Here is a 25797-nt window from a genome sequence, read left to right as displayed (position 1 = left end):
TATAAATGGCAATTAAGCAATAGAAAGAAAGGAATAAAGCCTTTTCCATTATTACAGAACTCATTCTCCAATATAAAACTACAAGAGTTTTATTAAAGAAACATGGTCAATACAGGTATGTACTAAAGTGACAGTGGAGTAGGGTATAGCAGCTAAGATTTCTCTTTATGTATTTAATCAATATTTGGTTCTGAAGGGGTTTTAGTAAAACAGAACAATTTCATTTTTGTTCCATTTTGGAGTGGAAGTGCTATTACTATCGATTTTCTTCCCCCTTATTAGATTTTCTTTAGTGCACTGACCCATGCTTATTATTATTACAAAAGGTGCAGTCTGTGAGGAAATCAATGAATATTTGTTAACAAAACATTCTTTTAACACAACAATGTAAGATAAACTTAAAAATTTTGACTAGGAGAAAAATGAACTTATCAGTTACCCTTCAAACATATTACAGGTTCTAATGACCATGCAGACATCCAGAATGGAAATCAGTCTAGGCGGATATCATGGCCAACACACCTTTAGTTAGAGCAATTCGCCTGCCAGGCTCAGCCAACACAAGGAGTATACTTTCTTTTACGTCAGTAGTTCCTTATTTTTGTAACCAAACCAGATATTTTGGCGTTTGTAGGAGACAAGCGTCTAGAACAAGACTAGGGACAACTGGTTTCTGTCACAGATACTAGATATCTCAGTAATTTACTAGTAAAACTTCTGGAGTGATGACATTTAAGAACAAAGGTGTCAGCCATTCAGGAAAACCTGAGCATACAATTTTAAGGACATGAACTCGCAGACATTTTCAGGAAAAACAGCTGTGAAGTTTTCAGGATGGGAATTTTCCTCAGTTATGTGTGTGAAATGCTTATCTTTTCTTTTCTTTTCTTTTTTTTTTTTTTTAAACAAAAATCAAACATGTTTAGCAGATATTCAGTTCTTCATGATATCAGCCACCATTTGACTTTCAAAAGCGTTTCAACAAAGAAAAGAAATACTTTCCCATTTTTCTTTACCTCCTGTTACTGCCTTTGTGGACATCTCCTTAACAGATCTTGACATACAGTCCATTTGGGTGACATACTCAAAATTATTATAAACATGCAATAAAGATATTTGTGAACTCATAATATGTGCATAACTTCCAGAGGGTTTTCTTACTATTTTAGATACATAAGTAACCTCTGGATTAGCAGTTCTTACCAAGGGGGAGTAGGCCAATCTAAGGAATGGAATGAACTAAGCACAAGGAGGCCCTCTTCAATAATAATTGCTTTTTTTAGGATTTTGTTGTGTGTTTGGGGTCTTTGCCACGCTGTTGAAAAAAGCTGGGAATAATAAAATGCCTCCCTAATGGTACTGCATGATTGATAAGAATTTTCCTGAACTTCTGAGCAGTGAGGGGGACATCCATTTTGATTAAATTGGCAACTCTGTTTGTGGAAATGCAGCCAAAACCAGCAGGGATCTCCTACCGTGCTACACTGTTGTCTGTACACTTTTATCCATGTACCATTTACCAGCTCTTTGGCGGACAAACTGCCTTCTGTTAGAGCCACTAATTTCAATTTTTCACACATCAGTCCTAAGGACCTGCTAACATTTTTCTGAAGCCCAGATGTTTGGCTTTATTTCCAGGAATGGCTTTCTGGTCACAAGTCTCCTGTGAAGCCCACTTTGAATAAGACTTCTCTAGACTATAGATGGATGTATCATGGTCCCAGTGGTTTCTGCCAGTTCTGAGCCGATAGCAGTGGAGGACATCTTCCAGTTTTGAAGGGAAGTAAGCTTGATGTATTCCTCATCTTCTGCCCTTTATTTCTGTACACAATCACTGCCTTTCAGGTCTTCAGCATTGTCCGTTTGATTTGGGTTCTGCAGAAGAGCTGAAATGGAGATCTGGAAACACTGGTCTACTATGAAATTTCTGCATGGGAGAGATGATGCACGCTGACCACTTTATGTCGTCGCTGTGGTCACATTTGCCATGGTGTATGATTTGCAAGTTAAACTGACACATCTACCACAGCCTCACCTTTTTGGTATTGTTGTCTCTGCACAGTTTTGTTCCCTCTACAAAGCTGTTTCTGTTTCAGCTTACCACTTTGGTTCAACCTACAGATCATACCATTGATCATTAGCACTTGTTTGTTGGATTTGCTTAATCAAACACCGGGCTATGTGCCTACCAAGAAGTCGTATTTCAAACTGGGAAAGTGGCCTGTAACTATGCTAGTTTCTTTATTTGAAGACATTAAAATATCTTGTGGTTATGTTTCAGCAAGGATGTGTTTCCGGGCCTCTGTTTATTTTTCTTTTTTATGTCTCCCTGGTTTATTTTTATTTTATACTAGGGGGCTTCGCTCGCCAACCCCCGTGTTTGGTTTTCCGGATACACACTTTTAAGATTTTTTTTTCTTTGAATTGTTGCTATTTCATTGGTTTCACTTTTATTTCAGAACTTCTGTAAAAACAATATTTATAATCTTGCGAGTCCCAATATGCTGAATCTTTTTAATGAGGTCAGGATAGGTTTCTCTGTTTGGAATTTCAGCACAGACAAAACGATCTACATCATCAGCAGTTAATAATTTTTTTTTTTACAAAGTAAAAAAGTAAGTAGAGTGCTGCATTGAACTCCTGTCTGTAAAGTCGTGCTATTTTCCTCTCACAGTTCCAAAAGTACATGGGGTTACCAAGGTGATACCCCAGCTTTTATCTAGGTTTTTGTACAAGGGCTAAACAGAACGTTTTTGACTCCTGGGGTAAATTTAGCTTTTTAAATAAGCAGACAGATAAATATATATACATGAACAAAGTAACCAATAAATGCATGTGCGGTAAACTCTGTTTTTGAAATTCTCAAGATTCTTTATTTGTCACATGCATAGTTATACAGGACAACACGCAGTGAAATGCATCCTGATCTGCTTATCAAAAACTGTGCAAAGTTAGAAGAATATCAGTTAGATTAACAAAAAGTCATAGATTGAAAGGTAACAGTATAGTAGAACATAATAAATAAGTAAAAATATGTGAATAAAGTAGAATTAAGTGTTAAGGTGCAATAGTGTAGTAATTATTGTGCAAAACCAGTTAGACTGGTGCATAGTTAAATAAGGCAGTTTGTTTGTTTGCACTACTGCGATCTTTACTTTCTTTTTTTATATTTTCTAATTTTCCTACTTTCATATCCTTTAACTTTCTCCACATGTGTATAGCACAGTTTTTTGGTTTTTTTTGAGCCTTTCTAATTTCACTGGTCTCTAACCTGCTCTGCATGTGTTTAGCACAAACGTTTGTAAACGTCTTTATGAAGTTATACTTTCTTTTACTCACTATCTTTTAATTCTGAGCCGGATTGGACGTGCTTTTTTTTCAATTCCACTTGTTCCGGGCTGATAATTACTTTCCTTATTTTCTGAATTTGCACCTCGATTATTCTTTTTTGCTCTTTTTTCTGTCCAACGCATTTGAGTCTCTTTTCTCCATGTTGCTTTCTTCTTCGCTTAGATGTCGACATTTAATTTATAACATACTGTCCTTATACGCTTTATATGCGCTGAGAGCCCTGGATCTATGTGTGCTCAAATCCTTCACAAGACTGAATGTTTTGCTGCCTATTGTCCTATTTGATAGATTGTAAGTAGGGTCTCGTGGGTCTTTAAAATGTCTTACGAGAAGATCATGTATCGTAGACTTGCTTTTTGCTTTCTAGGACAGGATTTCTTTTTATAATAGATAGATGGTTTATTGTAAATATGTATTTTATGTTAACAGTGTGCTATTTATTTAATTTTTTGATTTCTGTGTATAATGTGGTGTTCTCGTATATCCCTTCTGTTCGATAGGTAGTACCTCTAGAGGCAGGGCCACCCTGACATCACCATTCCTGAGGTTCCATCTGGCTATTTATGCCCAGGAAAAAGGCAGCTTGTATTTGAAATGGATCTTTGTTTGTAAGTATTATTTGTTGTGTGAATTGATTTTCGAGCTTTTCTAACTATGCTTGGCCTGGATTCTGCCTTCAGATTGTGTTTTTGGGATTTGGTTGCTTTGGATTACCTTTTAGGTAACTTCTTTTAAGTTTTCTATTTTGTATCATAAACCCTTTATTTACAAACCCTTTACATTCTATCTAGGCTGAAGCCTGAAGATAGTTTCTGGGGCAAGCAAGATTGGAGTAAGTATCTTCTGGGCAAGTCAGAGAAGGTTCTGGCCTGTTTTTTGTTGTACTATTGGAGACTTAAACCCTTTCGTCATGTTGGAGAGTCCTTGCTTCACTTTTTTGGAAAATGATGTTTTAATTGCTAAAATATGATCTTTTCTATTGACACACTACAACCCCAATTACAGAAAATTTGGGATGGATTTGAAAATGTTAATAAAGAGTAAAAGGAGGGATTTGTAAATTTACTTTGACTTGTATTCAAACAAAAACAGTATAAAGAAAAGGTATTTCATGTTTCACCTAATCAATTGTGTTGTTTTTGGAAGATTTATGTTTATTCTGAAAGTAATGCCTCTACACATTTCAAAAAAGTTGGGACAGGACTGTTTATGAATAAAAAAAAAACAATGTGACAAGTTGAAATAACAAGCTTATGTTAAACAGGTGACACAGTCACATTCTAAAATACAAGTGTGGCTCTCTCACCATCACCCTTATGCAAAAAGAGCTTAACTGACTAATCTCCTATTGCACAGAAAGGGCGAAAGTAAGATCTACCAATACATGGCATAAAGACTGGCTTCTGCAAAAAAACAACAAAATACTCTAGGTTGCATACAAATTTAAGTATTCAAATAACACCCAATTTCTCATGTAACATATCACCTTACCAACAAAGAAAAAGCTTGTCATTCATGTTTCATCAGGGATTCCATTCTTAAATCCAAACCCAAACAGTAATGTACTGAACTTTAACATAACTCTTTAATTAAGTAAAGGATAGAGAAAACAAAAATACACATATCATATTATAATAGTAAAGTAACTAGGGCCTTTAAAGTCTGTGTTAGCAGGTGTCACACACGTGTGTTTAGGAGACAGCCAAAGGGCTTAAATACAGGTAATTCCATGCCAGGCCAGGGGGTGGCGGAGTGTACTAATTTTCCCTCTCAATCTGTTGCAGACCATTCTAGGGAAATCCCGCCCGGCTCTGGGGCAGCCAATGACGTTCCTTCCGTTTCCGGGGCGGATGACGTCACTTCCTTAGCTGGCCTTTAAAAGCCGCCATACTGTCTGAAGAAGTCAGTTCTGTTTTGGACTCGGTTGAATGAACATGTCTACCATTTTTGACCAATTTTGCAGCCGTAATCGATTAAATGGGTGGCTGCCCCAAACCTTCTTGATGTCTCATGGTCGTTCTTGTGACAGTGGCGTAGCCGGCAGGATGGAGAAAGCCCTGAAGAGAACAGGACCGGACCTGAATCATGTCCAGGTGGGAGAGTACCTGGGCCGAGCTTTCGGGTGGGGAGTGCGTCTCGGGTTTCGGAAAGAACCGGTGCAGACTCTGCTCCCTTTGGCTATCTCTGGGGCACCCAAATTGAATAGGGAGATTGTCGAGGGGACACACAGACGTGGGCTGGTCTCTATGGGGTAAATGATGGGGACTTATTATGCTCTCTCAGTGGAGAGCGCTGTCCTTCCCACTGAGGCTAAGGTCCCACAGGAAAGTGGACTTTCCCCGGGCCAGCAGGTGAAGAAAATACAAACCTGGAGGTTTGACCCTGAACAGGCTACCAAAGAACAACTGGACGTTCTCTGGGAAGAGGTGGCAGGCTGGTTAAGGCCCGCTGATTGCTCCACCTATCAAATAGTAAAGAAAGTGGCATGTTTGCTGTTTATAAATGGCCTGCCAGAGCATTTCACCCAGCCGGCCTGGGGAGAATTTTCAAATATAAACGAGCTCATAGAGCTCATTGAAACAACCAGGGCAGTCTCGCAATCTGAGAGGGCTGAACGGTCCTTAAGTGGACGCCGTAGAGATTACGTCCCTCTTAAACTGCCCTCCCGACATAAACCAGAGTTTGCACCGGAGTCCCAGATCCCGCGGGCGCGATCCTCGCTTGGGGGCAAGGCGGAATGTAAATGGAGAGAGGGGGTGGGATTGTGTGCACTTTCAAACCCCCTGGCTTTGGCTCATAAGGGAGAGGTCATTGTAAATGACCACAAGGTAGAGGCCCTATTTGACTCCGGCAGCAACCTTTCTATGGTCGATTGCCGTTATGTACTACCGCGACAATGGTTAAAAACAAAGATCAGCATTACCTGTGTACACGGAGATGTCCGCGCCTATGAATCCGCCCGGTGTTTCATCTGCCACGGAGGAATACTCAAAGAACTTGTTGTTGCGGTACTTCCAAATCCTCGGTGTGCGGTGATTCTCGGGCAAGAGTGGTCTGACAATAAAAGCGGTGCAGTACTGTTCTCGCCTTATTCGAAATTGGGCCTAGTAACAGATGGGAATCCACCGTCTCAGGTTGTCTCCACACCGTGTACACAGCCGGTGGAGAGAGATATGGGAGATCACGAGGAGGATGGAGAGCTTCCTGGTACGTCGCGGACTAATACGTCATCAGTCCACTCCTCACCAGAGCGGGAGGGTTCTCCGCCCCTTGAGGTCAGCCCAGACCCTCTCTCAGATCTGAGCTTTCAATTCAGACAAACACCAGCATCATTTAAAAGGGAACAGTGGAATGACGATTCCCTTAAATTTGCTAAGAATGTAGTAGTCCTCGTCAACGGCCAACGCACTAGTCAGCCCATGCCACAAGGACCCCACTTTGTGTTAGAAAATGACTTATTATATCGGGTCAGTGAACACGAGGGGGGGGGTGCGGAAGTTGTTGCTGATTCCGTGAACTTTCCGGCGGCAAGTTTGTGAGTTAGCGCACGCCCATCTCCTAGGAGACCACTTGGGCGCCGAAAAAACTCTAGAGCGCATTAAGCTCTGCTTCTATTGGCCGGGAATTAATGAGGAGGTTCACCGCTTCTGTGTTTCGTGCCCGGAATGTCAGCTGCGGCAAATTCCTAGGAGGGACCGTGCTCCTCTTGTTCCCCTTCCCTTAATTGATATTCCCTTCGAAAGAATAGGGGTCGATATAGTAGGACCCCTGGAACCCTCGGCTCGAGGACATAAATATATACTAGTCCTCGTAGATTATGCGACCCGATATCCAGAAGCTGTTCCGTTGCGCTCAGCTAATTCTAAAGCAATCGCACGGGTGCTGATGGAGGTCTTTGCGCGAGTTGGGGTCCCTAAAGAAGTCCTTACGGACCAAGGGACGCCGTTTACCTCGGAAACGTTCAAGGAAACGGCCAAATTACTCAAAATAAAGCACTTGAGAACCGCGGTGTATCATCCTCAAACCGACGGTTTAGTAGAGAGTTTTAATCAGACTCTCAAGCAGATGCTTCGCAAGGTGGTAAGCGAGGATGGGAGGAATTGGAATCAGCTCCTCCCCCTCGTGCTCTTTGCCTATCGGGAAGTCCCTCAAGCCTCAATGGGGTTCTCCCCCTTTGAATTATTATATGGACGACAACCCCGGGGCATATTGAACATTTTAAAGGAAGGTTGGGAAGGAGAGGCCCTTCCCTCAACTAATATGTTGGAATATATCACGCAGTTACGCGATAGATTTGAGAAAATTCGACCCATATTAAAAAGTCACATGCAAGAGGCGCAAGCAGCACAGGCCCACTATTATGACTGGGGCATGACCCTCCGGGAGTTCCAGCCGGGGAATCGAGTCATGGTATTGGTTCCCACCTCCCACTCTAAACTACTTGCCCACTGGCAAGGGCCGTACGAAGTTAAGGAGCGAAAGGGACTCGTCGACTATTTGGTGAAACAACCTAATCGTCAACCGAGCGAGCGGATATATCAAGTAAACCTGCTGAAATCGTGGAAGGAAAGGGACCCTGATCCCACCTCCGGCCAACCCCGCTCCTTCTTTGCTCAAAGTAACACCCTTAACTTCGGGTCTAATTTGAATAACCGACAGAGGCGAGAGCTAGAGACAGTTATCTCGTCCGTCCCGGAGGTGGTTGACGAAATCCCAGGAAGGACCTCTCTGGTTGCCCATGATATTGTGACTCAACCCGGGTTCATAGTCCGAGAACGCCCGTACCGTCTTCCCGAGGCAAAGAAAGCGGAAGTGGAACTGGAAATCAAGCGCATGCTGGATCTAGGAGTCATAGAGGAGAGTCATAGTCCCTGGTCCAGCCCAATTGTCTTGGTTTCTAAGCCTGATGGAAGTTGGAGGTTTTGCAATGACTTCCGTCGGCTTAATCAGGTCTCACAATTTGATGCTTATCCGATGCCTCAAGTGGAAGACCTCCTTGAGAGGCTTGGACAGGCAGAATACCTGACCACACTTGACATGACCAAAGGGTACTGGCAGGTTCCTTTAATGGACTCCGCAAAGGGTAAAACCGCGTTTAGCACCCCTAGTGGGCACTGGCAGTATTGTGTCCTTCCATTCGGGTTACATGGGGCTCCTGCAACTTTCCAGCGTCTGGTGGACAAAGTGCTCTGTCCCCATAAAACGTATAGTGCTGCCTACGTGGATGACGTCGTCATCTATTCTAGCACCTGGAAGGAACACCTACAGCACGTCGGAGCCGTATTGCGGATGCTGGGGGAAGCCGGTTTTTGCATCAACCCAAAGAAGTGTTTCTTTGGATTGGAGGAAGCCAAGTATTTGGGCTACCTGGTGGGTCGTGGTACAGTGAAGCCACAGTGCTCCAAAATAGAAGCCATTTTGACATGGCCCCATCCGCGAACCAAGCGGCAAGTCCAGGCATTTCTCAGATTGGCGGGGTACTACCGCCGGTTTGTACCACGTTTTTCGGAGAGAGCGGTGCCCTTGACTAATTTAACAAAGAAGAGGGCTCCTAACATTGTGGTATGGACTGAGATGACGGAGGCAGCCTTCAGTGACTTGAAAAGGGCCCTGACGTTGGCAACCGTTTTAAAGGCGCCTGACTTTTCACGGCCTTTCATCCTCCAGACGGACGCTTCGGACACAGGCCTAGGGGCAGTGTTGAGCCAAAGTGTCGATGGTGCTGAGCACCCCATCATGTTCCTAAGCCGGAAACTGTTGGATCGGGAGACCAGATATGCGGCAGTGGAGAGGGAGGCTCTTGCGATTAAGTGGTCGATCACACAGCTGAGGTACTACCTCTTGGGTTGGGAGTTTACACTAGTCATGGACCATGCCCCTTTACAGTGGATGGCCCTGCACAAGGAGTCTAACCCACGAGTCACGAGGTGGTTCCTCGACCTGTAACATTATAAGTTTTCGCTCATTCATCGGAAGGGTTCTCTACACGCCAATGCCGATGCTCTCTCCCGCGTTCACGACCTCTCGGTACAGGACGCCCGACCCAACGGGTCTGGGCTAAGGGGGGGGGCCTGTCACACACGTGTGTTTAGGAGACGGCCAAAGGGCTTAAATACAAGTAATTCCATGCCAGGCCAGGGGGTGGCGGAGTGTACTAATTTTCCCTCTCAATCTGTTGCAGACCACTCTAGGGAAATCCCGCCCGGCTCTGGGGCAGCCAATGACGTTCGTTCCTTCTGGTTCCCGGGTGGATGACGTCACTTCCTTAGCTGGCCTTTAAAAGCCTCCATACTGTCTGAAGAAGTCAGTTCTGTTTTGGACTCGGTTGAATGAACATGTCTACCATTTTTGACCAATTTTGCAGCCGTAATCGATTAAATGGGTGGCTGCCCCAAACCTTCTTGATGTCTCATGGTCGTTCTTGTGACACAGGCTATTATTGGCTCACATAGGAGCTCAAATGAAACAATGACATAAAAGACTTTACTTAGTCTTTTTGTTGCCAATAAGATGCATTTCAACCAAGAAAATAAAAATGTACTATTTCTTGTAGCACTTAATATACCACCAGTAACAGCACACTGCACGATAACGTACAGTGAATACACTTGACTTGAGTATTCATCCTCTTTCTTTGTACGTTTAGCATTCGTTTGCTCAGAGGTTGATGCGCTTGCTGCTTTCTGAGCAGCTCTTCTTTTCTCCATCCTAGCAGCCCGCTTCTTCTCTTCTTTCATCGGCATCTTTTCGCGTTAAAATTGAATAAGTCAGTATTTGTGTTGCAATTACTTACGTTTTCCTTAATTTTTCACTTAAGCAGGCACTTAAGTCTTCAATCTGCCTCAAGAATGATTTAAGATATGAAGAGGTAGGGGAAGTGATGGTGAAGGTGGTAGGGATGAGAACGGCGCCCGTACACATATGCCGCACGACCACCCTACTGGCAACTGCCAAGAGTTGGTTCCACAATAAAATAAAATAAAAATAAAAAGAGGAAATACCTTGGAGGTCAATCATCACCCCAAAAGTGGATAGTAGATGTCACTTAGTATATGTGTACCAAATTTCACGTCAATAGGTCAAATGGTTTGTGAGCTACAGGTGATTTAAAATCCTGGACAGACAAACAGACATAGCGTATTATATAAGAAGATTGCCCACAGAGAATATTCCTGGAAGATCTTCTCTTCAACTCTAGCAGAGCATGTCAACAACGACTTCATCCAGGTTCCTGTTAGCTCACGGCAATGATCCGAAATCCATCGTGAAATTGGTTCAACAGTACACTCAAAACTACCGAAGTCCTGCATCTGTTGTCTTTTTCCTTATTCACATACTATTATACAGTAATTCTTCTTATTCTTTTACATTAACTCTGGACTCACAAGAAAAAAAAAATAAGTACATGCCAACTCTCCACACCAGCATACCTACTCCTCAGCACCCTTCCCACTTTTTTTTCTTTCCAGCTGTTGCTCCTCTCCTTTTTGCCTCACCAGCCATTTAAACAGTAAATCAGTTTCATTAGATGTGATGCAAATATAAATCAGTCAGTCAGTCAGTCAGTCATTTTCTAACCAACCTAATACTGAACAGGGTTGTGGGGTCTGCTGGAGCCTATCCCAGCAAGCATAGGGAGCAAGGCCGGAGAAAACACTGGACAGGGCACCGGTCCATCACAGGGTAAATATAAATCATGAAAATTATTCATCTATAAGTAAAATAAAAAATACTTGAACACTGTATTTTTATAACAAAGATTCAAATAATCTTCTGGGGTGCTACATAAGAAGCCTGTAAAAAGGCCAAGTCCTTCAAGAACAAGTATGGATTTAGACTCACCAATTTGCCAACAGATTAAGTCACCAATTATTAAAGTTTACCAAAAGTGAAACCTTCTTAATAGACACTAGATCATATGATTTAGGGTACTTGTGAAAAACTAAGCATAATGCATTCAAACTTTGCCCATCAGAGCAAAATACACTATATATGCTGGTTTTCAATACAACTAAATTATTAATTACACAATAATGTAACAAATTAAGAGAATACTGGCTTTGAGCAAGCTTTCAGGGAGGCAGTCCATACTATTGTAATGTTAAGCCACCTGGCACACAGACTTTATCAGCACAGGCAGACATACATATGAAGCAGGGATGGAAAACCCAATTCTTTATTCAGTAAGTACATATACTGTCAAATGTATATATGGTTTTACTTCATGCATTGTTCCTCCAGGCAAAGCACCTAGACCAACACAAAGAAGCTGTGAAGACTCTAATCTCCTATTGCATGTCTGAGTAGTCACTGTCGGGTGGTGTAGACTTAAGCCACAATGTATTCTTCCTAGTCATATGAAGAGAATCAAAACCTGTAATGAAGCAAATGTCAGCAATAGAAAGCCCTGTTACAACACACTGAAGAGCAATGAGCAGGTTCAAAGAAATAATGCAGCCGAGCACACACACCCCAAGGCATTTATCAGATTTAAGAGGTTGAGCTCCCCCGCTTCACTGTAAACTAATCCAATTCAGAGCTTCCCTCATCATAAAGTACAAAACGTCTAAATTCTTATCATAAACAATCAGGAACTCTGCTTCCCACACATAGCCACAGGTGCTCTTTATGGTTCTAAACCCACGGCAAAGTAATGCCATTTGGCCATCTGTATAAGTACCAGTCACTTATACTGTACCAGTCTTGTGGACACATTTCCTTTACTAGAAGCAGGGGATGCAACACAAATCATTATGTCTATCAATGCTTTTTGTCTTTTTCCACAAGCAAATAATAACTTTTGTTTGAATGTGAAAGCATCTTTCTTTCTTTCTGTTCCAAACTCTGGTAACTGCATATTTAGAGCATTTAAAAGGGTATATTCATATCTTAATAAAGAATCTCTGTTCCCTTATATTAACAGTATGCCTATTCCGTGACATGGTGTTCACTTAACATATAGTAAACACCCTGGCACACTTCATCCATGATTGAGACAATCCCTGTTTATATTATCATGAACTTTTTTCACTTGGCTAATCTTTAGAAGAAGAAGATGGTCATTTTAAACATTGGCACCAAGAACCTACAAACTACTGATTTCTCATTAGAAGAGCTGGGGATCAGTACAGGCGAGCACTGCAGCTTTTTTTGTCATGAGATATCATCAATCATTATGTAAAGGCATGGGTATGGAAATTATTTCAATAGATGACATACTACAGATATTAGCACTACTGCACAAATAAAGAAATGCATTTTATTACTAAATGCATAACAAAATGCACTGTAATAAATGGTATATAAGAAACATATGCAAATGGATTGGTTTTTTTTATTTCAAAGGATGGCATAATGCAAACACTGGCACTGGTGCACCATCTGATGAACTGAGAAACACTGTGCATTTTATTAGTGAATTCCAACAGATGGCATACTACAAGCATTGTCTCTGTTGCAGATCTACTTTAAACTAATACCTTGTCCAAGTTTACATTGTGCATTTGCATGTATTTTTGTTTTCAACTTATTAACTGTGAAGCATAACATGTATAACATAAAAGATTTGACAGCATCAAGTTTTGCGGTAAACTACAACCTATTACTTACTGTCTTGTCAATTCCACCTGAGAGGAGTGCCTGAAGGTCGAATTACCCTGAATTTATTATTCAGAAATTGTTATAGTCAAAGAGAAGAAGCAAGAAACCTCAGGTGAATTTGCTCATGACATGCAAGGCATTTTGTTTGCTCTCATATTGCCTTGCTGTATGTCATCACTGCAAAGATGCAAAAAAGCTCCTGAAACAAAAAAGTCTGAGGCCAACGTGATTAAAAAGTGTAAGTGAGTATGTGTTAAGAATGTAGCACCGAGTTTTTTAAACAAACATCTGTAAACTCAATTAAAAAAAAATAACTTAATACTAAATATTCTAATGTCAAATATTAGTTGTAAGTCCTACTGAAGCTTAGCTCTCAAAAAGTCTCACCCATTGGCAATTCCAGTTAATGTACCAATGTGTACAATATATGATGTGTGGAGTATTCCAGAGAATGCAGAGATGCTTATAATCCATTTCCATTTTAAACACATATATACAGTATTTAGGATGGAGCTGAATCAATGTTTTCTCAGATTAGATGCAAAAGATTGACATTTTTGTCCATGCGAACATAAGTTAAAGTTGAAACTTCAGTCAATAAATAAGAATGACCTGCAAACTAAGACAAAATAAAAATACAATACTTAATATACTGCTAACAGAAAACAACACCATATTGTGATCCAAGCATTAGGGTAATTTCATATCATGGTGTACTGGGGAATTTTTACCCCTATTCTTCCTACATTAAATATTGACTTTTTCCAAATTATGGCAAGGGCCATAATTTCATTAGTAAGACGTACTTGTAACTTTAACTTAATGCCACTTAACTCCCTGGGGATACGATACAGATGATCCCTTAGGAAGTGTTGAAAAATACTGGTGCAGTATATATCAAGGATAATGGAATTGACTAAATAAAAAAAAAAAAAACACATAAGTCACAGTGTTCAAATAAAAAAAGAAAAAACAATACATAATCTGTTCTAATATACTGTATGTTGGTTATGTAGTTTCTATACTTTATTGTTGCTGAATGAGTTTTAATTTTTCTTCATTGTTTATGGTACCAAATGCCAAAGATGTACACATTAGATTATTAAGCACTGCTATATCAGTTCAAAATGAAGAATGGTTGTTATGAGGCATTAAATCAAGTGGTGTCTTGCATTACATTGAAAAATGGCAAAGTATGGTAGGGTAGGCTTTACTTACAACAACCTCATAAAAAAGAAAAGGAGAATTTAGAAAAATGTATGTTTGGGCCTTGAGTTAGTCTTTATTCCAACATAAAAAAATAGATTAAGTAGGCAATGTTAAAATAATAAACTATACTAAATATATACTGTATACCACATGGTAAATCTCCACCCACAACCACATTTATAAACACAAGAGTATCTGAAAAATTAAAATACAAAAAATAAATCCTTAGAAGTTATGTTGGTAAACCTAGTCGAGCAGTGAGCTTGGTTAGTGCGATATACAACACTAGAGGGATAATCAGCCAGTGTGAATGAGAAGTACAGAGTGCCATCCATAAATCTTGTGCTAAACAATGCTTTATGGCCAGTCAATAATTCAAACATCTGCAGTTTGCTAAGCTGTAATCAATAAATATCTGTCAGCAGCAAGTGTACGTGAAGTGACAAGCACTGGAATGTAGGGCTCACAAAATGAACAATAAAAAGAGAAAGAAATTGAAGCCCAGCAAACAAAGGGATTTAGCTTGGACACATTCTAATTCAATTAGCAAGGCTTCTTTTTTCAGGAATGACAGATTGGCATGTGCATTTTAGAAATTTTATTTGCATAAACGAACATTTTTGAAAAGCATAGAAACAATAAGAAAATCAATGCTATAAAATTGACTTGATTTTTAGATGAAGTTGCTCTACTTAATCAAACAAACTAAAATAAGGAAGTGTCAACATTTTTATTTCAGTTGTGCTACGTTTCAGGAACAATATTTAGTACTGAGACAGGTTGTCTCAGTGACTTAGAGTAGCATGTTTAGATATGTGCTTCAATAGTGCTGCTTAAGTCCTGGGATGATATCACGGCCCACTCTGGATTGTCTCCTCATGTCTGCTTCGGATTTTTCTTCAGGTAAACCAGTTCTGAATTCACCAAACAACAACTCAAAACGTATCCTACATCAGAATGTGTTAAACCCTGACATAATCTAAATGCAACTGGGATAGGCTCCTTTTACCCTAACCCTGAATGGAAAAATGATGGGTGCTTGGTATTTGCTATGAGCGGCAAGTTGGCTCCTTACAGACTATCGACTCATACAAGTGCTGATACAGTTAAACCAACATAGCGTTATGTAAACAGAGTCTCTAGAATTGACCATTCTGTTTGGGGTCCTACCTTGTATCTTTAAATAACAATAGATTACTTGGAAATAGCACATCATGTAAATTACCAACCCACTCAGAACAACATGTGATGCTTACAAAAACATTGTGTATGAGTTTCAACGCAGATGCATATATATTTTAGGCTCGAGTCCAACACTGTAAAAAGGCAAAAGTGGCTGCTAATGTTTTTATTCAGACAGGTCCTGTTTAGATTAAGTATTACTCTCTGTTATGGCACTAACCCAAGTTCAGTGTTACAGAACAAGATAATGGAGCTCAGTTACCAAATCCCTTATTTCAATATGGGTCACTTATTAAAACAATTCTTTATCAGAAGAATAAGACAAATAAGAAGTAGAGAAATCCATTAAGAAGCCAAGACGCATCAATTAAACTTTTTTTTTTTCTTTCAGACTGGACATGGACATTTATTGATTATTTAAGCAATCTTCAATTGAAACTACCTTTTCCACTCTCACATTGAATATCCAGGGTTTCTACCCTGTGCATTAAGTTTTAGTTATGGTGTTTCATGTTCTCCCCGTGTCTGCGTGGGTTTCCTCCGGGTGCTCCAGTTTCCTCCCACAGTCCAAAGACATGCAGGTTAGGTGGATTGGCGATTCTAAATTGGCCCTAGTGTGTGCTTGGTGTGTGGGTGGGTGTCCTGCGGTGGGTTGGCGCCCTGCCCAGGATTGGTTCCTGCCTTGCGCCATGTGTTGGCTAGGATTGGCTCCAGCAGACCCCATGACCCTGTGTTCGGATTCAGCGGGTTGGAAAATGGATGGTTGGATGTTTGGAGATGGAACTAAAACATTACTAGGAATTCTTAAGAGCAGAAAGTATAAAAAAAATACATTCTGAAAGGCTATGAGAAACACATTTTCTCTTTACAGACTCTAGACTCGTATAAGTGCTGATACAGCTTAACCAACATAGCTTAAACGTATGAGATATATATATGTGTATCGTATAAATCGTATATATACACACACATACGTCATCAATAGTTTATTTATCGCACTTTGTAAATAATAATCATCATACAGCCTTGGTGTAAACAGCTTTCTGAATAAATGAGTGGTGTGGATTTGTATTCTAGTAAATAATTTTGGACAGGATCTCTTTCTGACTATTGTGGCGAGTGCACATTCTACATAGAACTTCAACTAATGAATCAGTGCAGTCTCAAGTTGTAACAAAAACCTTGTAATTCATATATTAGAGGTAGAGACTAGACAGAACTTTATATTTCCCTAGGAGGAAATTTGGCTTTTCTTTTCATTACAGAGGCTCTTTAAAAAAATAAAAAATAAATAAACACATAAACAAAAAAAAATAATACACACACACACACATATATATATATATATATTAGTGATATATGGCCGGCCGTTTATCACGGCCAATACCCCCAAGCAGCCAGATGGAGCCCTTCCTGCAATGTGGAGATGCCCCAAATTCCAGCAGGGCATCATGGACCCTGAAGTTTTCCTTCACAGCCCTGCTGGATACCGTGGAGGCCACCAGGGGACGCTGCAGGGAGGCATAAGGATTTATGTTTTCATTATAGCCCGGACGTACTACCTCGTCAAGAGGACGGAAGAAATGAAGTACTTCTGGGCTGAAGAAAAAGAAGAGTTCTGATCTGACCCGGAAGTGCTAGGAAGTCACGTGGACTGAGGGACAGAGGCACTTCTGGGTCAAGGGGTTTAAAAGGACTGTGGGAGATCCCAGCAGTGAGCCGAGTTGGGAGGAAGGGTGACTGAGCTGCTGGGAGTGGAGGATTGATTAGTGTGTTGATTATTATATTGATTTATTTGAGTACTGTGGAGTGGTGGTGCTTTGTGCACATTGATTTTATACTCCTTTCAAGTTCAAGAATAGAGAAGGATTCCAAACTATCTGCCAAAAACAAAAAAAGCAAACTCTGGATTTGTTTCTTTCACAAAAGCATTTCTTACTAAAATGAATTCGGCTTTTACGGTTTCTTCAGGCAGACAAGCCTATAGTCAGATGTTACTAGTCTACTTTAAGGGAACAAAAAGTCATTTTGGTTTCTCCTAAACAGTGAGATCAGCAAGAAATAAAATGGAGACATGCTCTTTTGTTTCATGCATTTTACATTTTTCTCCTGAGATAGACTCACAAGTGTCTGAGTTTCAGCAGATATCTCAACAAAGTCAAACAATGGGCTCAGATTTTCCAAGCAGTGCCTTGACATTTTTTTAACAATTTGAAAGTATTTGCATTGCATGTTCAGTCAGTAACATATGGTGAAATGTATGGATAGTTTGTGGTAATAAAACGATTTACTATGATTACAAAATGGCAGTCCTTGCTTTTGAATAATACTATTAGTTTCTATAATAATAATAATAATAATAATAATAATAATAATATACAGTATATTGCTGTGCTCCAGTTAGATCATACTCATTCTTGAAGAAAAGGCAAGCAGTGTGGCATAGCAATTAAGACTTTGAAATTACAACCCTTAGGTTGTTGGTTCAAGTCCTGCTACTGACACTGTGTGACCAATAAATCACTTTATCTTCCTGTGCTCCAGTTGAAAGAACAAAGGAAATGGAACCAATCTAGGGATGCCAGACATCCCTTATATACGGGACATGTCCCATATTTCATAATTTTGTTCCTTGTCCCGTACTGACCTTTCAGGGACACCCAAATGTACCATATTTAGTTAATTTTCAAATTTCTTAATAAAGATATATTTTGACTACCTTCTTACGGTACTTAGTTGTAACTTTATAAATAATTACACTTTCTTTTCTCTGATTCTCTTGATGAAAATAACGAAAATGCAACAAGGAAACTAGTGTTTGCTGCCTGTTTGCAACATGTTCAGTTGCTATGGTTGGCTGAGGACAGCGACACCGTTACTGCTGTGCAGTTCTGTAGCATTGCAACATACAGTTTCAACAAAGTGTGTTGTTACTACTTGCCACAGCCCACTTTTTTTCTAACTGCCTGTATTAAATAATAATAATATTTCTCTGTTGTCTGTATTAAATAAATATTTTCAAATGATTTCACTTTTATAAAATTTTTTTTAGCTTGTATTAAATAATTTTCAAATGATTTTACTTTTGTTTTCCTCATAACCCATTAAAATCCTTGCTTTATGTTTTTAACTTATGTCTCTACTTTTATATAATATATTGGTCTGGGTGTGTAGGTGGCATGTATAATTTTATATATATAGTAATACAGAGAGAGATTTTAAGAGTGTGCCGTATTTCTAATTTTCTAATCTGGCAACCCTAAATCAATCATATCTCAAATGTTGCAAGTCAACTTGGGTAAAGGCATCAGTCCACTAATATGTAAATAATATGATTAAAATAAGACTAGAAAGATATCTCAAAAATATACCATGCCTTTCAAACCAAACTCTCAATTTTCACACCTTTTATCTCTGCTTCGTCTAAAGTGACTTCTTCCATGGAATTTTAAGAGAAGCATCTGTGACAAAGTTCATTCATCCTTTGGGCAGTAAATTGTTCCTGTGGGCTCTGTTTAACAGGCAGATTTACAAACCCTAAAAGTGCTCTGACAAGCGTTTGGCTACAATTACCACCAACAGTGTCAACCCCATATCTACTGTAATATTATCTTAGAAGAAGGATTATCAATTCTATCTGTTAGAATGCAGTGACAAGTATTTGCTGCAGCTCTCTTTGTCTAACATTCAGTGTGGTAGTGATTCTGTTCATTACACTCTGGCAGATGGACATTCATCTCTTATTGTTTTCAGCAGTTATAGACTGTTCAACATTCAGGCTCTAACATTTTCTTAAAAAGGTATTTTCAGATAGATATATTTCCAACAGAAGCGGCTGGAACCAATTGCTTCTGCCGTCTGGCATGAATGGCAGACAGGCTTCGCATTCATTCTAGTTAGACACTAGTGAGGCGGACATCCAACTGTTGCCTAAATCAACAGGGACGTTACATTTCTACGCTTTCTGACAGTGTTTAAAAAGCCATCACTGCTACTCTCACACCCTCAGACTCTGAACTGCTACTGGCTGGTTAAGCGTAGGCAAACGAGGAAACTGACTTGACAGCCATTCAAGCAGATCTCTTTGTCCTACTGACCATTGAGACTCTTAGACCATACTGGCATTTCGGACTGGCCGACCTTCAGTCGGGTCAGCAAGGCAACATTCTCGTTACTAATGGGGGCCGTCAGACTTACAGCGCAGCTCAGCGCTTACTAATAGACCTGCAGTTAAGTGATGCTGCCTGGCGAAATGAAGCAACACGAACGTCGAACGCAATTTAAAAATGACACGGAATGGTAAACTACTGCCTAGAAAGCGACCACAGCAGTCACACGAGTGACCAAAACCAGGAATGCAATCTCGAAATAGTGATTTGTTTTTGAACTGCAAAATAATCTCACTGAAAGCATACTGTAGGTACAGCCGTAGGCGACAAGGGTCTCAAGTGTGGACAAAATGAACAGCGTGACGCGGCGCTTACAGGTATTAGGGTGGATCTGCGTGGTGTGCATCATTTTGCCGCAGTCATTTACTGATTTAGCCCCAAAACAAATGTAAAAAATGGTTTCATGTCTTCACACTGACAAGTGTAGATCGAGCTAACCCGTGTTTTCTTAATATATCAGTCAGGAATATGAATCCACACAAAAAATATATATACTGGTAAGAAGCAAGCTCAACATTTAAGGTAATAAAAATATGACTCTGTCCTGTCTCGTAATAATCCCTGTATAGATTAAATGGGGGTGGGGATAAGTAATAGACCAGCTCCTGTAAGCAATCGCCAGTAACAGAACCCAGCCTGCGACAATATCGAAACCACGTTTTTCTTCCAAGAATAACGGTCCTTAAATGCAGTAAAAAGATTGACTCTGACGACAGCCGGGAGGTCGGCCAGGCTTTTCAACTAACGAGTGGAGATCTTTAAGGAAGCATTATATAACAAACTGCATTATAGCGGCGGAGGCAACTGCACGTCTTGTCATGTGGAATCGTGAGCGACTCTGCAGCAACCAGTCCACTCTTGACTTAATAAGGAGACAAAACCGGAGAAGACCGTGCCAAGATTCGAACACAAAAAGCACACTGAGCGAGCGTTTAATGGCATGCGATATCTGAATTAATTCGGTGAATGATTAATCACTTGCAACATTTTCTAAATATTGTAATTTTATGTAGCATCAATATTATTTACAGTAACACATGAAAGAAAATCAAACCACAACGTGACTAGGAAAGGCGCTTTATAAAGCGAATGCCTTCCGTGCGGAGGCAACACAGAATTGACACTACCTGTTAACTACAAAGCACTTGTCAGCATGGCACGTTACCTCTTTCTCTGCTTTTTTTCTCGACCGGAGATCTCCTCCCGTGCTGCACACCCCTGCAGAAGTTGGCTCTCACCTCACTCGCTCCTGCAGACCGCAGCTCCAGCTCCTTCGCCCCACCGGCCGCCTCCCAACTAGTTTCTTCAGCCCGAGCGCATTCCGCTCACACTCTCCTGACGCAGCTTCAAGCCACTCCTGCCTCAGATCAACACCAGCCGAAAGGCTTAGCTTGCGCCGAGCCTCTCTCTCTTTTCCATCCAGCTTGCCTCTCTTTTATTTCATGCTTCCTTTCCTTTTACACTTTCACTTTCTTTTTGAAACCAGTTTCAGCAATCAAGAAAATAGACCCAACTCCCCGAAAGTTGAGGCAGAATACATGCCTACCCACTAGCTCCTACGAAATAGGGAAATCGCGCCTTAGCAGCGCGTAGGGATACCAAATCGTACGGAACTGTCACCTTGTATTTCCCAGTGAGACTGCCGCTACGTTCGTTGTTTGCGCGGTCCTAGAGCCCGTCAATTCAACTTATTAAAAGCTGGCTTCGTACCGTTCTGTGCTCGGGTACAATTACTGGTATTCAGTATCGCCACTGGGGTTTAATTTGGACAGTCTCGTACGAGATATTTTATATTCATAATATTTGGGCATTAAAAACTGGACTTTTGCACTGGAGTAAAGTAAGTATGCTTTTGTGCCTGTGCATCATCCTTAGTCGACAGATGTGGTGTTATCAAAATATGCTTTAGCAAAACAATATATCCAGAATTAACAGGAATTTGAGGTTGATATTCAGACCAATACCTCTAAAGGACATACATATACACATAGAGAAAGTATATAGGTTCTACAAAAATGAACCCCTACAGTCTTTATAAGGTGATCCTAAAAGGTGGGCTTACATGTAGCTACTATATATGGCCCTGTGTACAGCTAAAAATCTGGTCACCTTAAGTAACATTAAACGAGATGAAGGAAATTGGAAATTTCACTCAAGCACCTGTCTTACCTTGTGTTCTTCACAATAAAGACTCCAATGAGAAAAGGGACTGACACACCAGTGGTGTCATTAAGGGGTGTATAGGCTCCTGATCTTTAGCATCCAGCCCCTGATCTTTGAGAGGTGCTTCCCCGTGCCCTGCACTTTTCATTGTGATATTTATGTATGAGCTGCACGATACCCCACAGAGTACTCCCAGCTCTTCAATCTATTGGTGCAAGAATCAGCGAGGCTGGGGCTAAGCTCATGACATCTGCTAAAACTAATGACATGCCTGGGGCTGTAAAGTGGCCCCTGTGAACAGCAGGCAGAGAGGTATATAGCACTTAGAGAGCACTTTGGATGCATCTCCCAGCTGCTAAAGCCCTTGGATCAACACATGAAGCTGCCACCAACGGACCTCAGAGCACAGGGAGTGGGGTAATAGTGTAGCATGTGAGTTGCCTCTGAGCCCAAGAGAGCATAGGTGACTGGACAAAGGGACAAAGCAGCTGAGAGGGCAAGGCACCACTGAACACCTGGATGGTACTGGTGGAGTGCACTGAGGAAACTCAAGGTTCTCTTCTGGGACACTTTCATGAACTAGGAGTCCCAAAGCACATACATTCTAATAAGTTCTAAACACACTTCCAAAAATGCCCAATGGGGGGATATCAGCAACAAACCCTGGCTAGTAATAAGAGCAAGCACCAAATCTTAATAAAATAAAAAGGTTTATTTTCACAAAATCCATCCATCCATCCATTCTCTTCCGTTTATCCGAGGTTGGGTCGCGGGGGCAGCAGCTTGAGCAGAGATGCCCAGACTTCCCTCTCCCCAGCCACTTCTTCTAGCTCTTCCAGGAGAATCCCAAGGTGTTCCCAGGCCAGCCGAGAGACATAGTCCCCAAAATGCACCTCACAATAGTTCACAAAATGCACCTCAATAACACTGAACCCCTGTGGAGCACATTAAGCAAAGAAACTGACCAATAAACACTAAGACAATCCAGTGCAAAAAAGTCCCAATACATTAATTTAGAAATATAGACAAAAGCAAAGCAATAAGGTTCAAAAGGCGGACATCCAATAAATAAACAAAATACAAGTAAACTCACCAACTCCCTAGCACGTTCGAAATGAACCACCTGGAACTGTGGAATTCCCCCCTGATTTATAGAGTGATGGGCGGTTCCTGGCAGTGCCTGGCCTCTTGGAGGACCACACACAAAACACATAGAACATAACACAGGCAGATTATACACAAGATCAAAAACATTAGGAATAATGCATATAATCAACAAAAGCTGCATTATCATAGATACATCCATCCATCCATTCATTATCCAACCCGCTATATCCTAACTACAGGGTCACAGGGGTCAGGCGCCAGCCCACCGCAGGGCACACGTACACACACACACACCAAGCACACACTAGAGACAATTTAGATACAAAACTAACAAAAAAGGCATGAAACAAGCCTTTGAACCCCAGCCAGGGGAGGGACCCTGGCTGAAACATGACAGCTGTTCCCCAGCCGTCAGCATAAAGAGGCTAATTCCATTCCTCTCTTTCTTAACCCCCCCCCCCTTTGGGTTGTTGCACTGGTGTTAGGAGTGGGATAGAACAGATTAACATCCCCAAGATGCAGGACTGGTTTAGCACTAAAACTAATGGACCTCTTGATCATGCTCACGATGGCTTGCTGCAGGAATGGCTGACCAGATCAGGTCACATCCCTAAAATGTCCCAGCAGATGGAGTTTGTGGTAAACTTTAAAGTCGAGGTTTTTACATGGGAGAAGGCAGAGTAATGCCTCTGGGTCTGGACCTGAGAGCAACATGCACCTCAGGTGGCTGCAGACTGTTGGATGGGGCAGGAATACCTGGAGAAGCTGGCTATAAAATGGTCCTGTGAACAGTAGGGGGACAGGGAACAGAGATATAGCACCTAGACAGCACTTCAGATGCGCCTCTCAGCTGACACACAAAGCCCATGGCAGACCTTGGATCTCAGAGTGTAAGGGAATAGTGCAGCATACAGGTTGCCTCTGACGTCAAACAAGTGGAGTGAGGAGGACTTGGGCAGTCTGTGTGACTGGACAAATCGGCAAAGCAGCTGGAGCGTGTGGCACTGGTGGAGGTGCACTGAGGTAACCCAAGGTTCTTTTCAGGGCTGCTTTCCAGCAATAACTGTAAAGAGATTAATTCTCTTCCTCCATCTTTCAAGTCCCCCAGGTTCTTACAATATTAATAGATGAAGGAAAATAGGAAGATCAGTCAAATATAAAGAAATCAATTTGCAACTAACTAAACTCTAAGGCCATTTTAGTCCCCAAGAGGTTGCTGTCTGTGGTGAATCTGCACCTTTTAATGTGTCTGCATAGATTTTTCTCCAGGTACTTCCATTTTAGGTTATTTGTTGATCCTAAATTGCCTCTATGTGAATGTTTGTGTGTTCACGATTGAGCCCTGCAATGGACTGTTACCCCATGCAAAGTTAGTTCCTGCCTACTGATGGGATAGGCTCTGGTCCCCTACCGCCTTGAAATGAAATAATTCAGTTTAATAATATTATACTTTTTTATTTTATATATCATATTTTATGTTCATCAAAAAAGCATAATAAATACACTTGATCTGTTAAGATTTTGCTTTTCTTTCTAAATATTTCTGAGCATATACAAATGCAAGTGATGTACAACTGGATGTTGTTTTTTTAATTACACTGATATTAGCACACATGTTTAAATTTGGTTGACTGGATGTGTTCATAAGAGGTCGATAAAAAGGCAGGAACAATTTATTATACAAGCGGATTAAGAAAGAAAAACTCGTATATATTTATCCTCCTATTTTCTAATCCACTTATCTAGTTCAGGGTCACAGGGACTTAATGCCTATTCCAGCAGCAATAAGCAAGGCAAGGACTAACTTGATCAGGGCAATAGCCCAGTGCCCTGCACAGTCAGCCACACTCAGTGACACTTGCCTGGGATAGGGGTGCCTGAAATAAAGCCCACATAGAAACCTTCCCACAGGTGGTGAGTAGACCAGGATTTCAATAAAGCTTCCTGCAATATGAGGTGAGCAGGACTGTGCCTTTACTATTTACTGTGCATCCTGAAAAAACGTAGTATTGATAATAATAAGTGAAATTAAATTAGTAAACTAAGACAGAGTAGACTGTAAGTAAATGACAATTTATGTTTCCTTCATTGTTTTTGTATTTGTTTATTCATCTGTTCATTTTCAAATCCCTTTATTTAGTTCAGAGTCCTGGAAAACCAGAGTACCAGGAAGGAGCCAACTTTGGGCAGGACACCACCCATCCACAAAACCCACTTAATCCATGCATCCGCTCAGTGCCTCCATTAACCAAACTGGGACCCTAAGCAGAATCTTCATGATCTCTGCGAATCCACTACATTATTATTTTGTATAACTGCTTTAATTTGAACAATGAATATAAAAATAAATAATAAATAGGCAAAGAAACACACATCACAAACAAAAGTATAACTTTTAACGTCACATTCAAATACTTTTTAAAAAATAATCAAAACTTGAAAATTAATATTTAGGGCTTTCTTCATCACTTTGTTGCATGTCACAACAGCACACATGAACATTTTCTGAAGACAAAGTCATCTATGATGTCATCACATGACCTCTTCTGTGCCAGGTCTGAGATGATGTTGATAATAGCCAAGCTGCTTATATGTTGTTGTGCCATTGATGACCTCAAGTACAGTATGTCTTGATGAGCTGAAGTTCTGAAAAACTGGTAACCGGAAGGGTTGCTGCAATCCAGAGGGCAATGATATACCAATTGATTCCTTTTTAACTGAAGGCCTAATTAGTCTTCAGCCTACTATCAATAATAATAATAATAATAATAGCAATGGTCTAGGGTATCACTGTGCTGTTGCTGTTTGTTATTAGCCAAAAGTATCACTTGCGATGTGAACAATAAAAACAATTTTTATAATACTATTACCACTACTACTACTAAGAATAATAATAATACTTATACTGCTAATAGTAATAACAAAGAAAATTAATCCATATTACTAACCGAGAATGGTAAACCGGAAGGCACGGACCCAGGTACACGGCGATGGGACCAGGAGACATAGTGCGCAG

The 25797-nt window shown here is 40.7% G+C and overlaps 1 protein-coding gene across 5 annotated transcripts in view; it reads right to left on the bottom strand.

Annotated features, from left to right (window-relative positions):
- camkk1a (calcium/calmodulin-dependent protein kinase kinase 1, alpha a) overlaps window positions 1-21092 on the bottom strand; it is a 198247-nt gene extending 177155 nt beyond the window's left edge. For 2 of the 5 annotated variants that reach the window (XM_028807012.2, XM_028807017.2), the window contains exon 1: window positions 20677-21091. The gene's annotated coding sequence lies outside the window, so the exon portion shown is untranslated. Of the gene's footprint in view, window positions 1-20676 lie in introns of all 5 variants that reach the window. The other 3 variants (XM_028807015.2, XM_028807013.2, XM_028807016.2) reach the window with 3 other exon arrangements.
- Window positions 21093-25797: the final 4705 nt, after the last annotated feature.

The sequence above is a fragment of the Erpetoichthys calabaricus genome, chromosome 8 (genome assembly GCF_900747795.2).
Source record: "Erpetoichthys calabaricus chromosome 8, fErpCal1.3, whole genome shotgun sequence".
NCBI classification, from domain to species: domain Eukaryota; kingdom Metazoa; phylum Chordata; class Cladistia; order Polypteriformes; family Polypteridae; genus Erpetoichthys; species Erpetoichthys calabaricus.
This window is presented reverse-complemented; position numbering and strand designations above follow the sequence as displayed.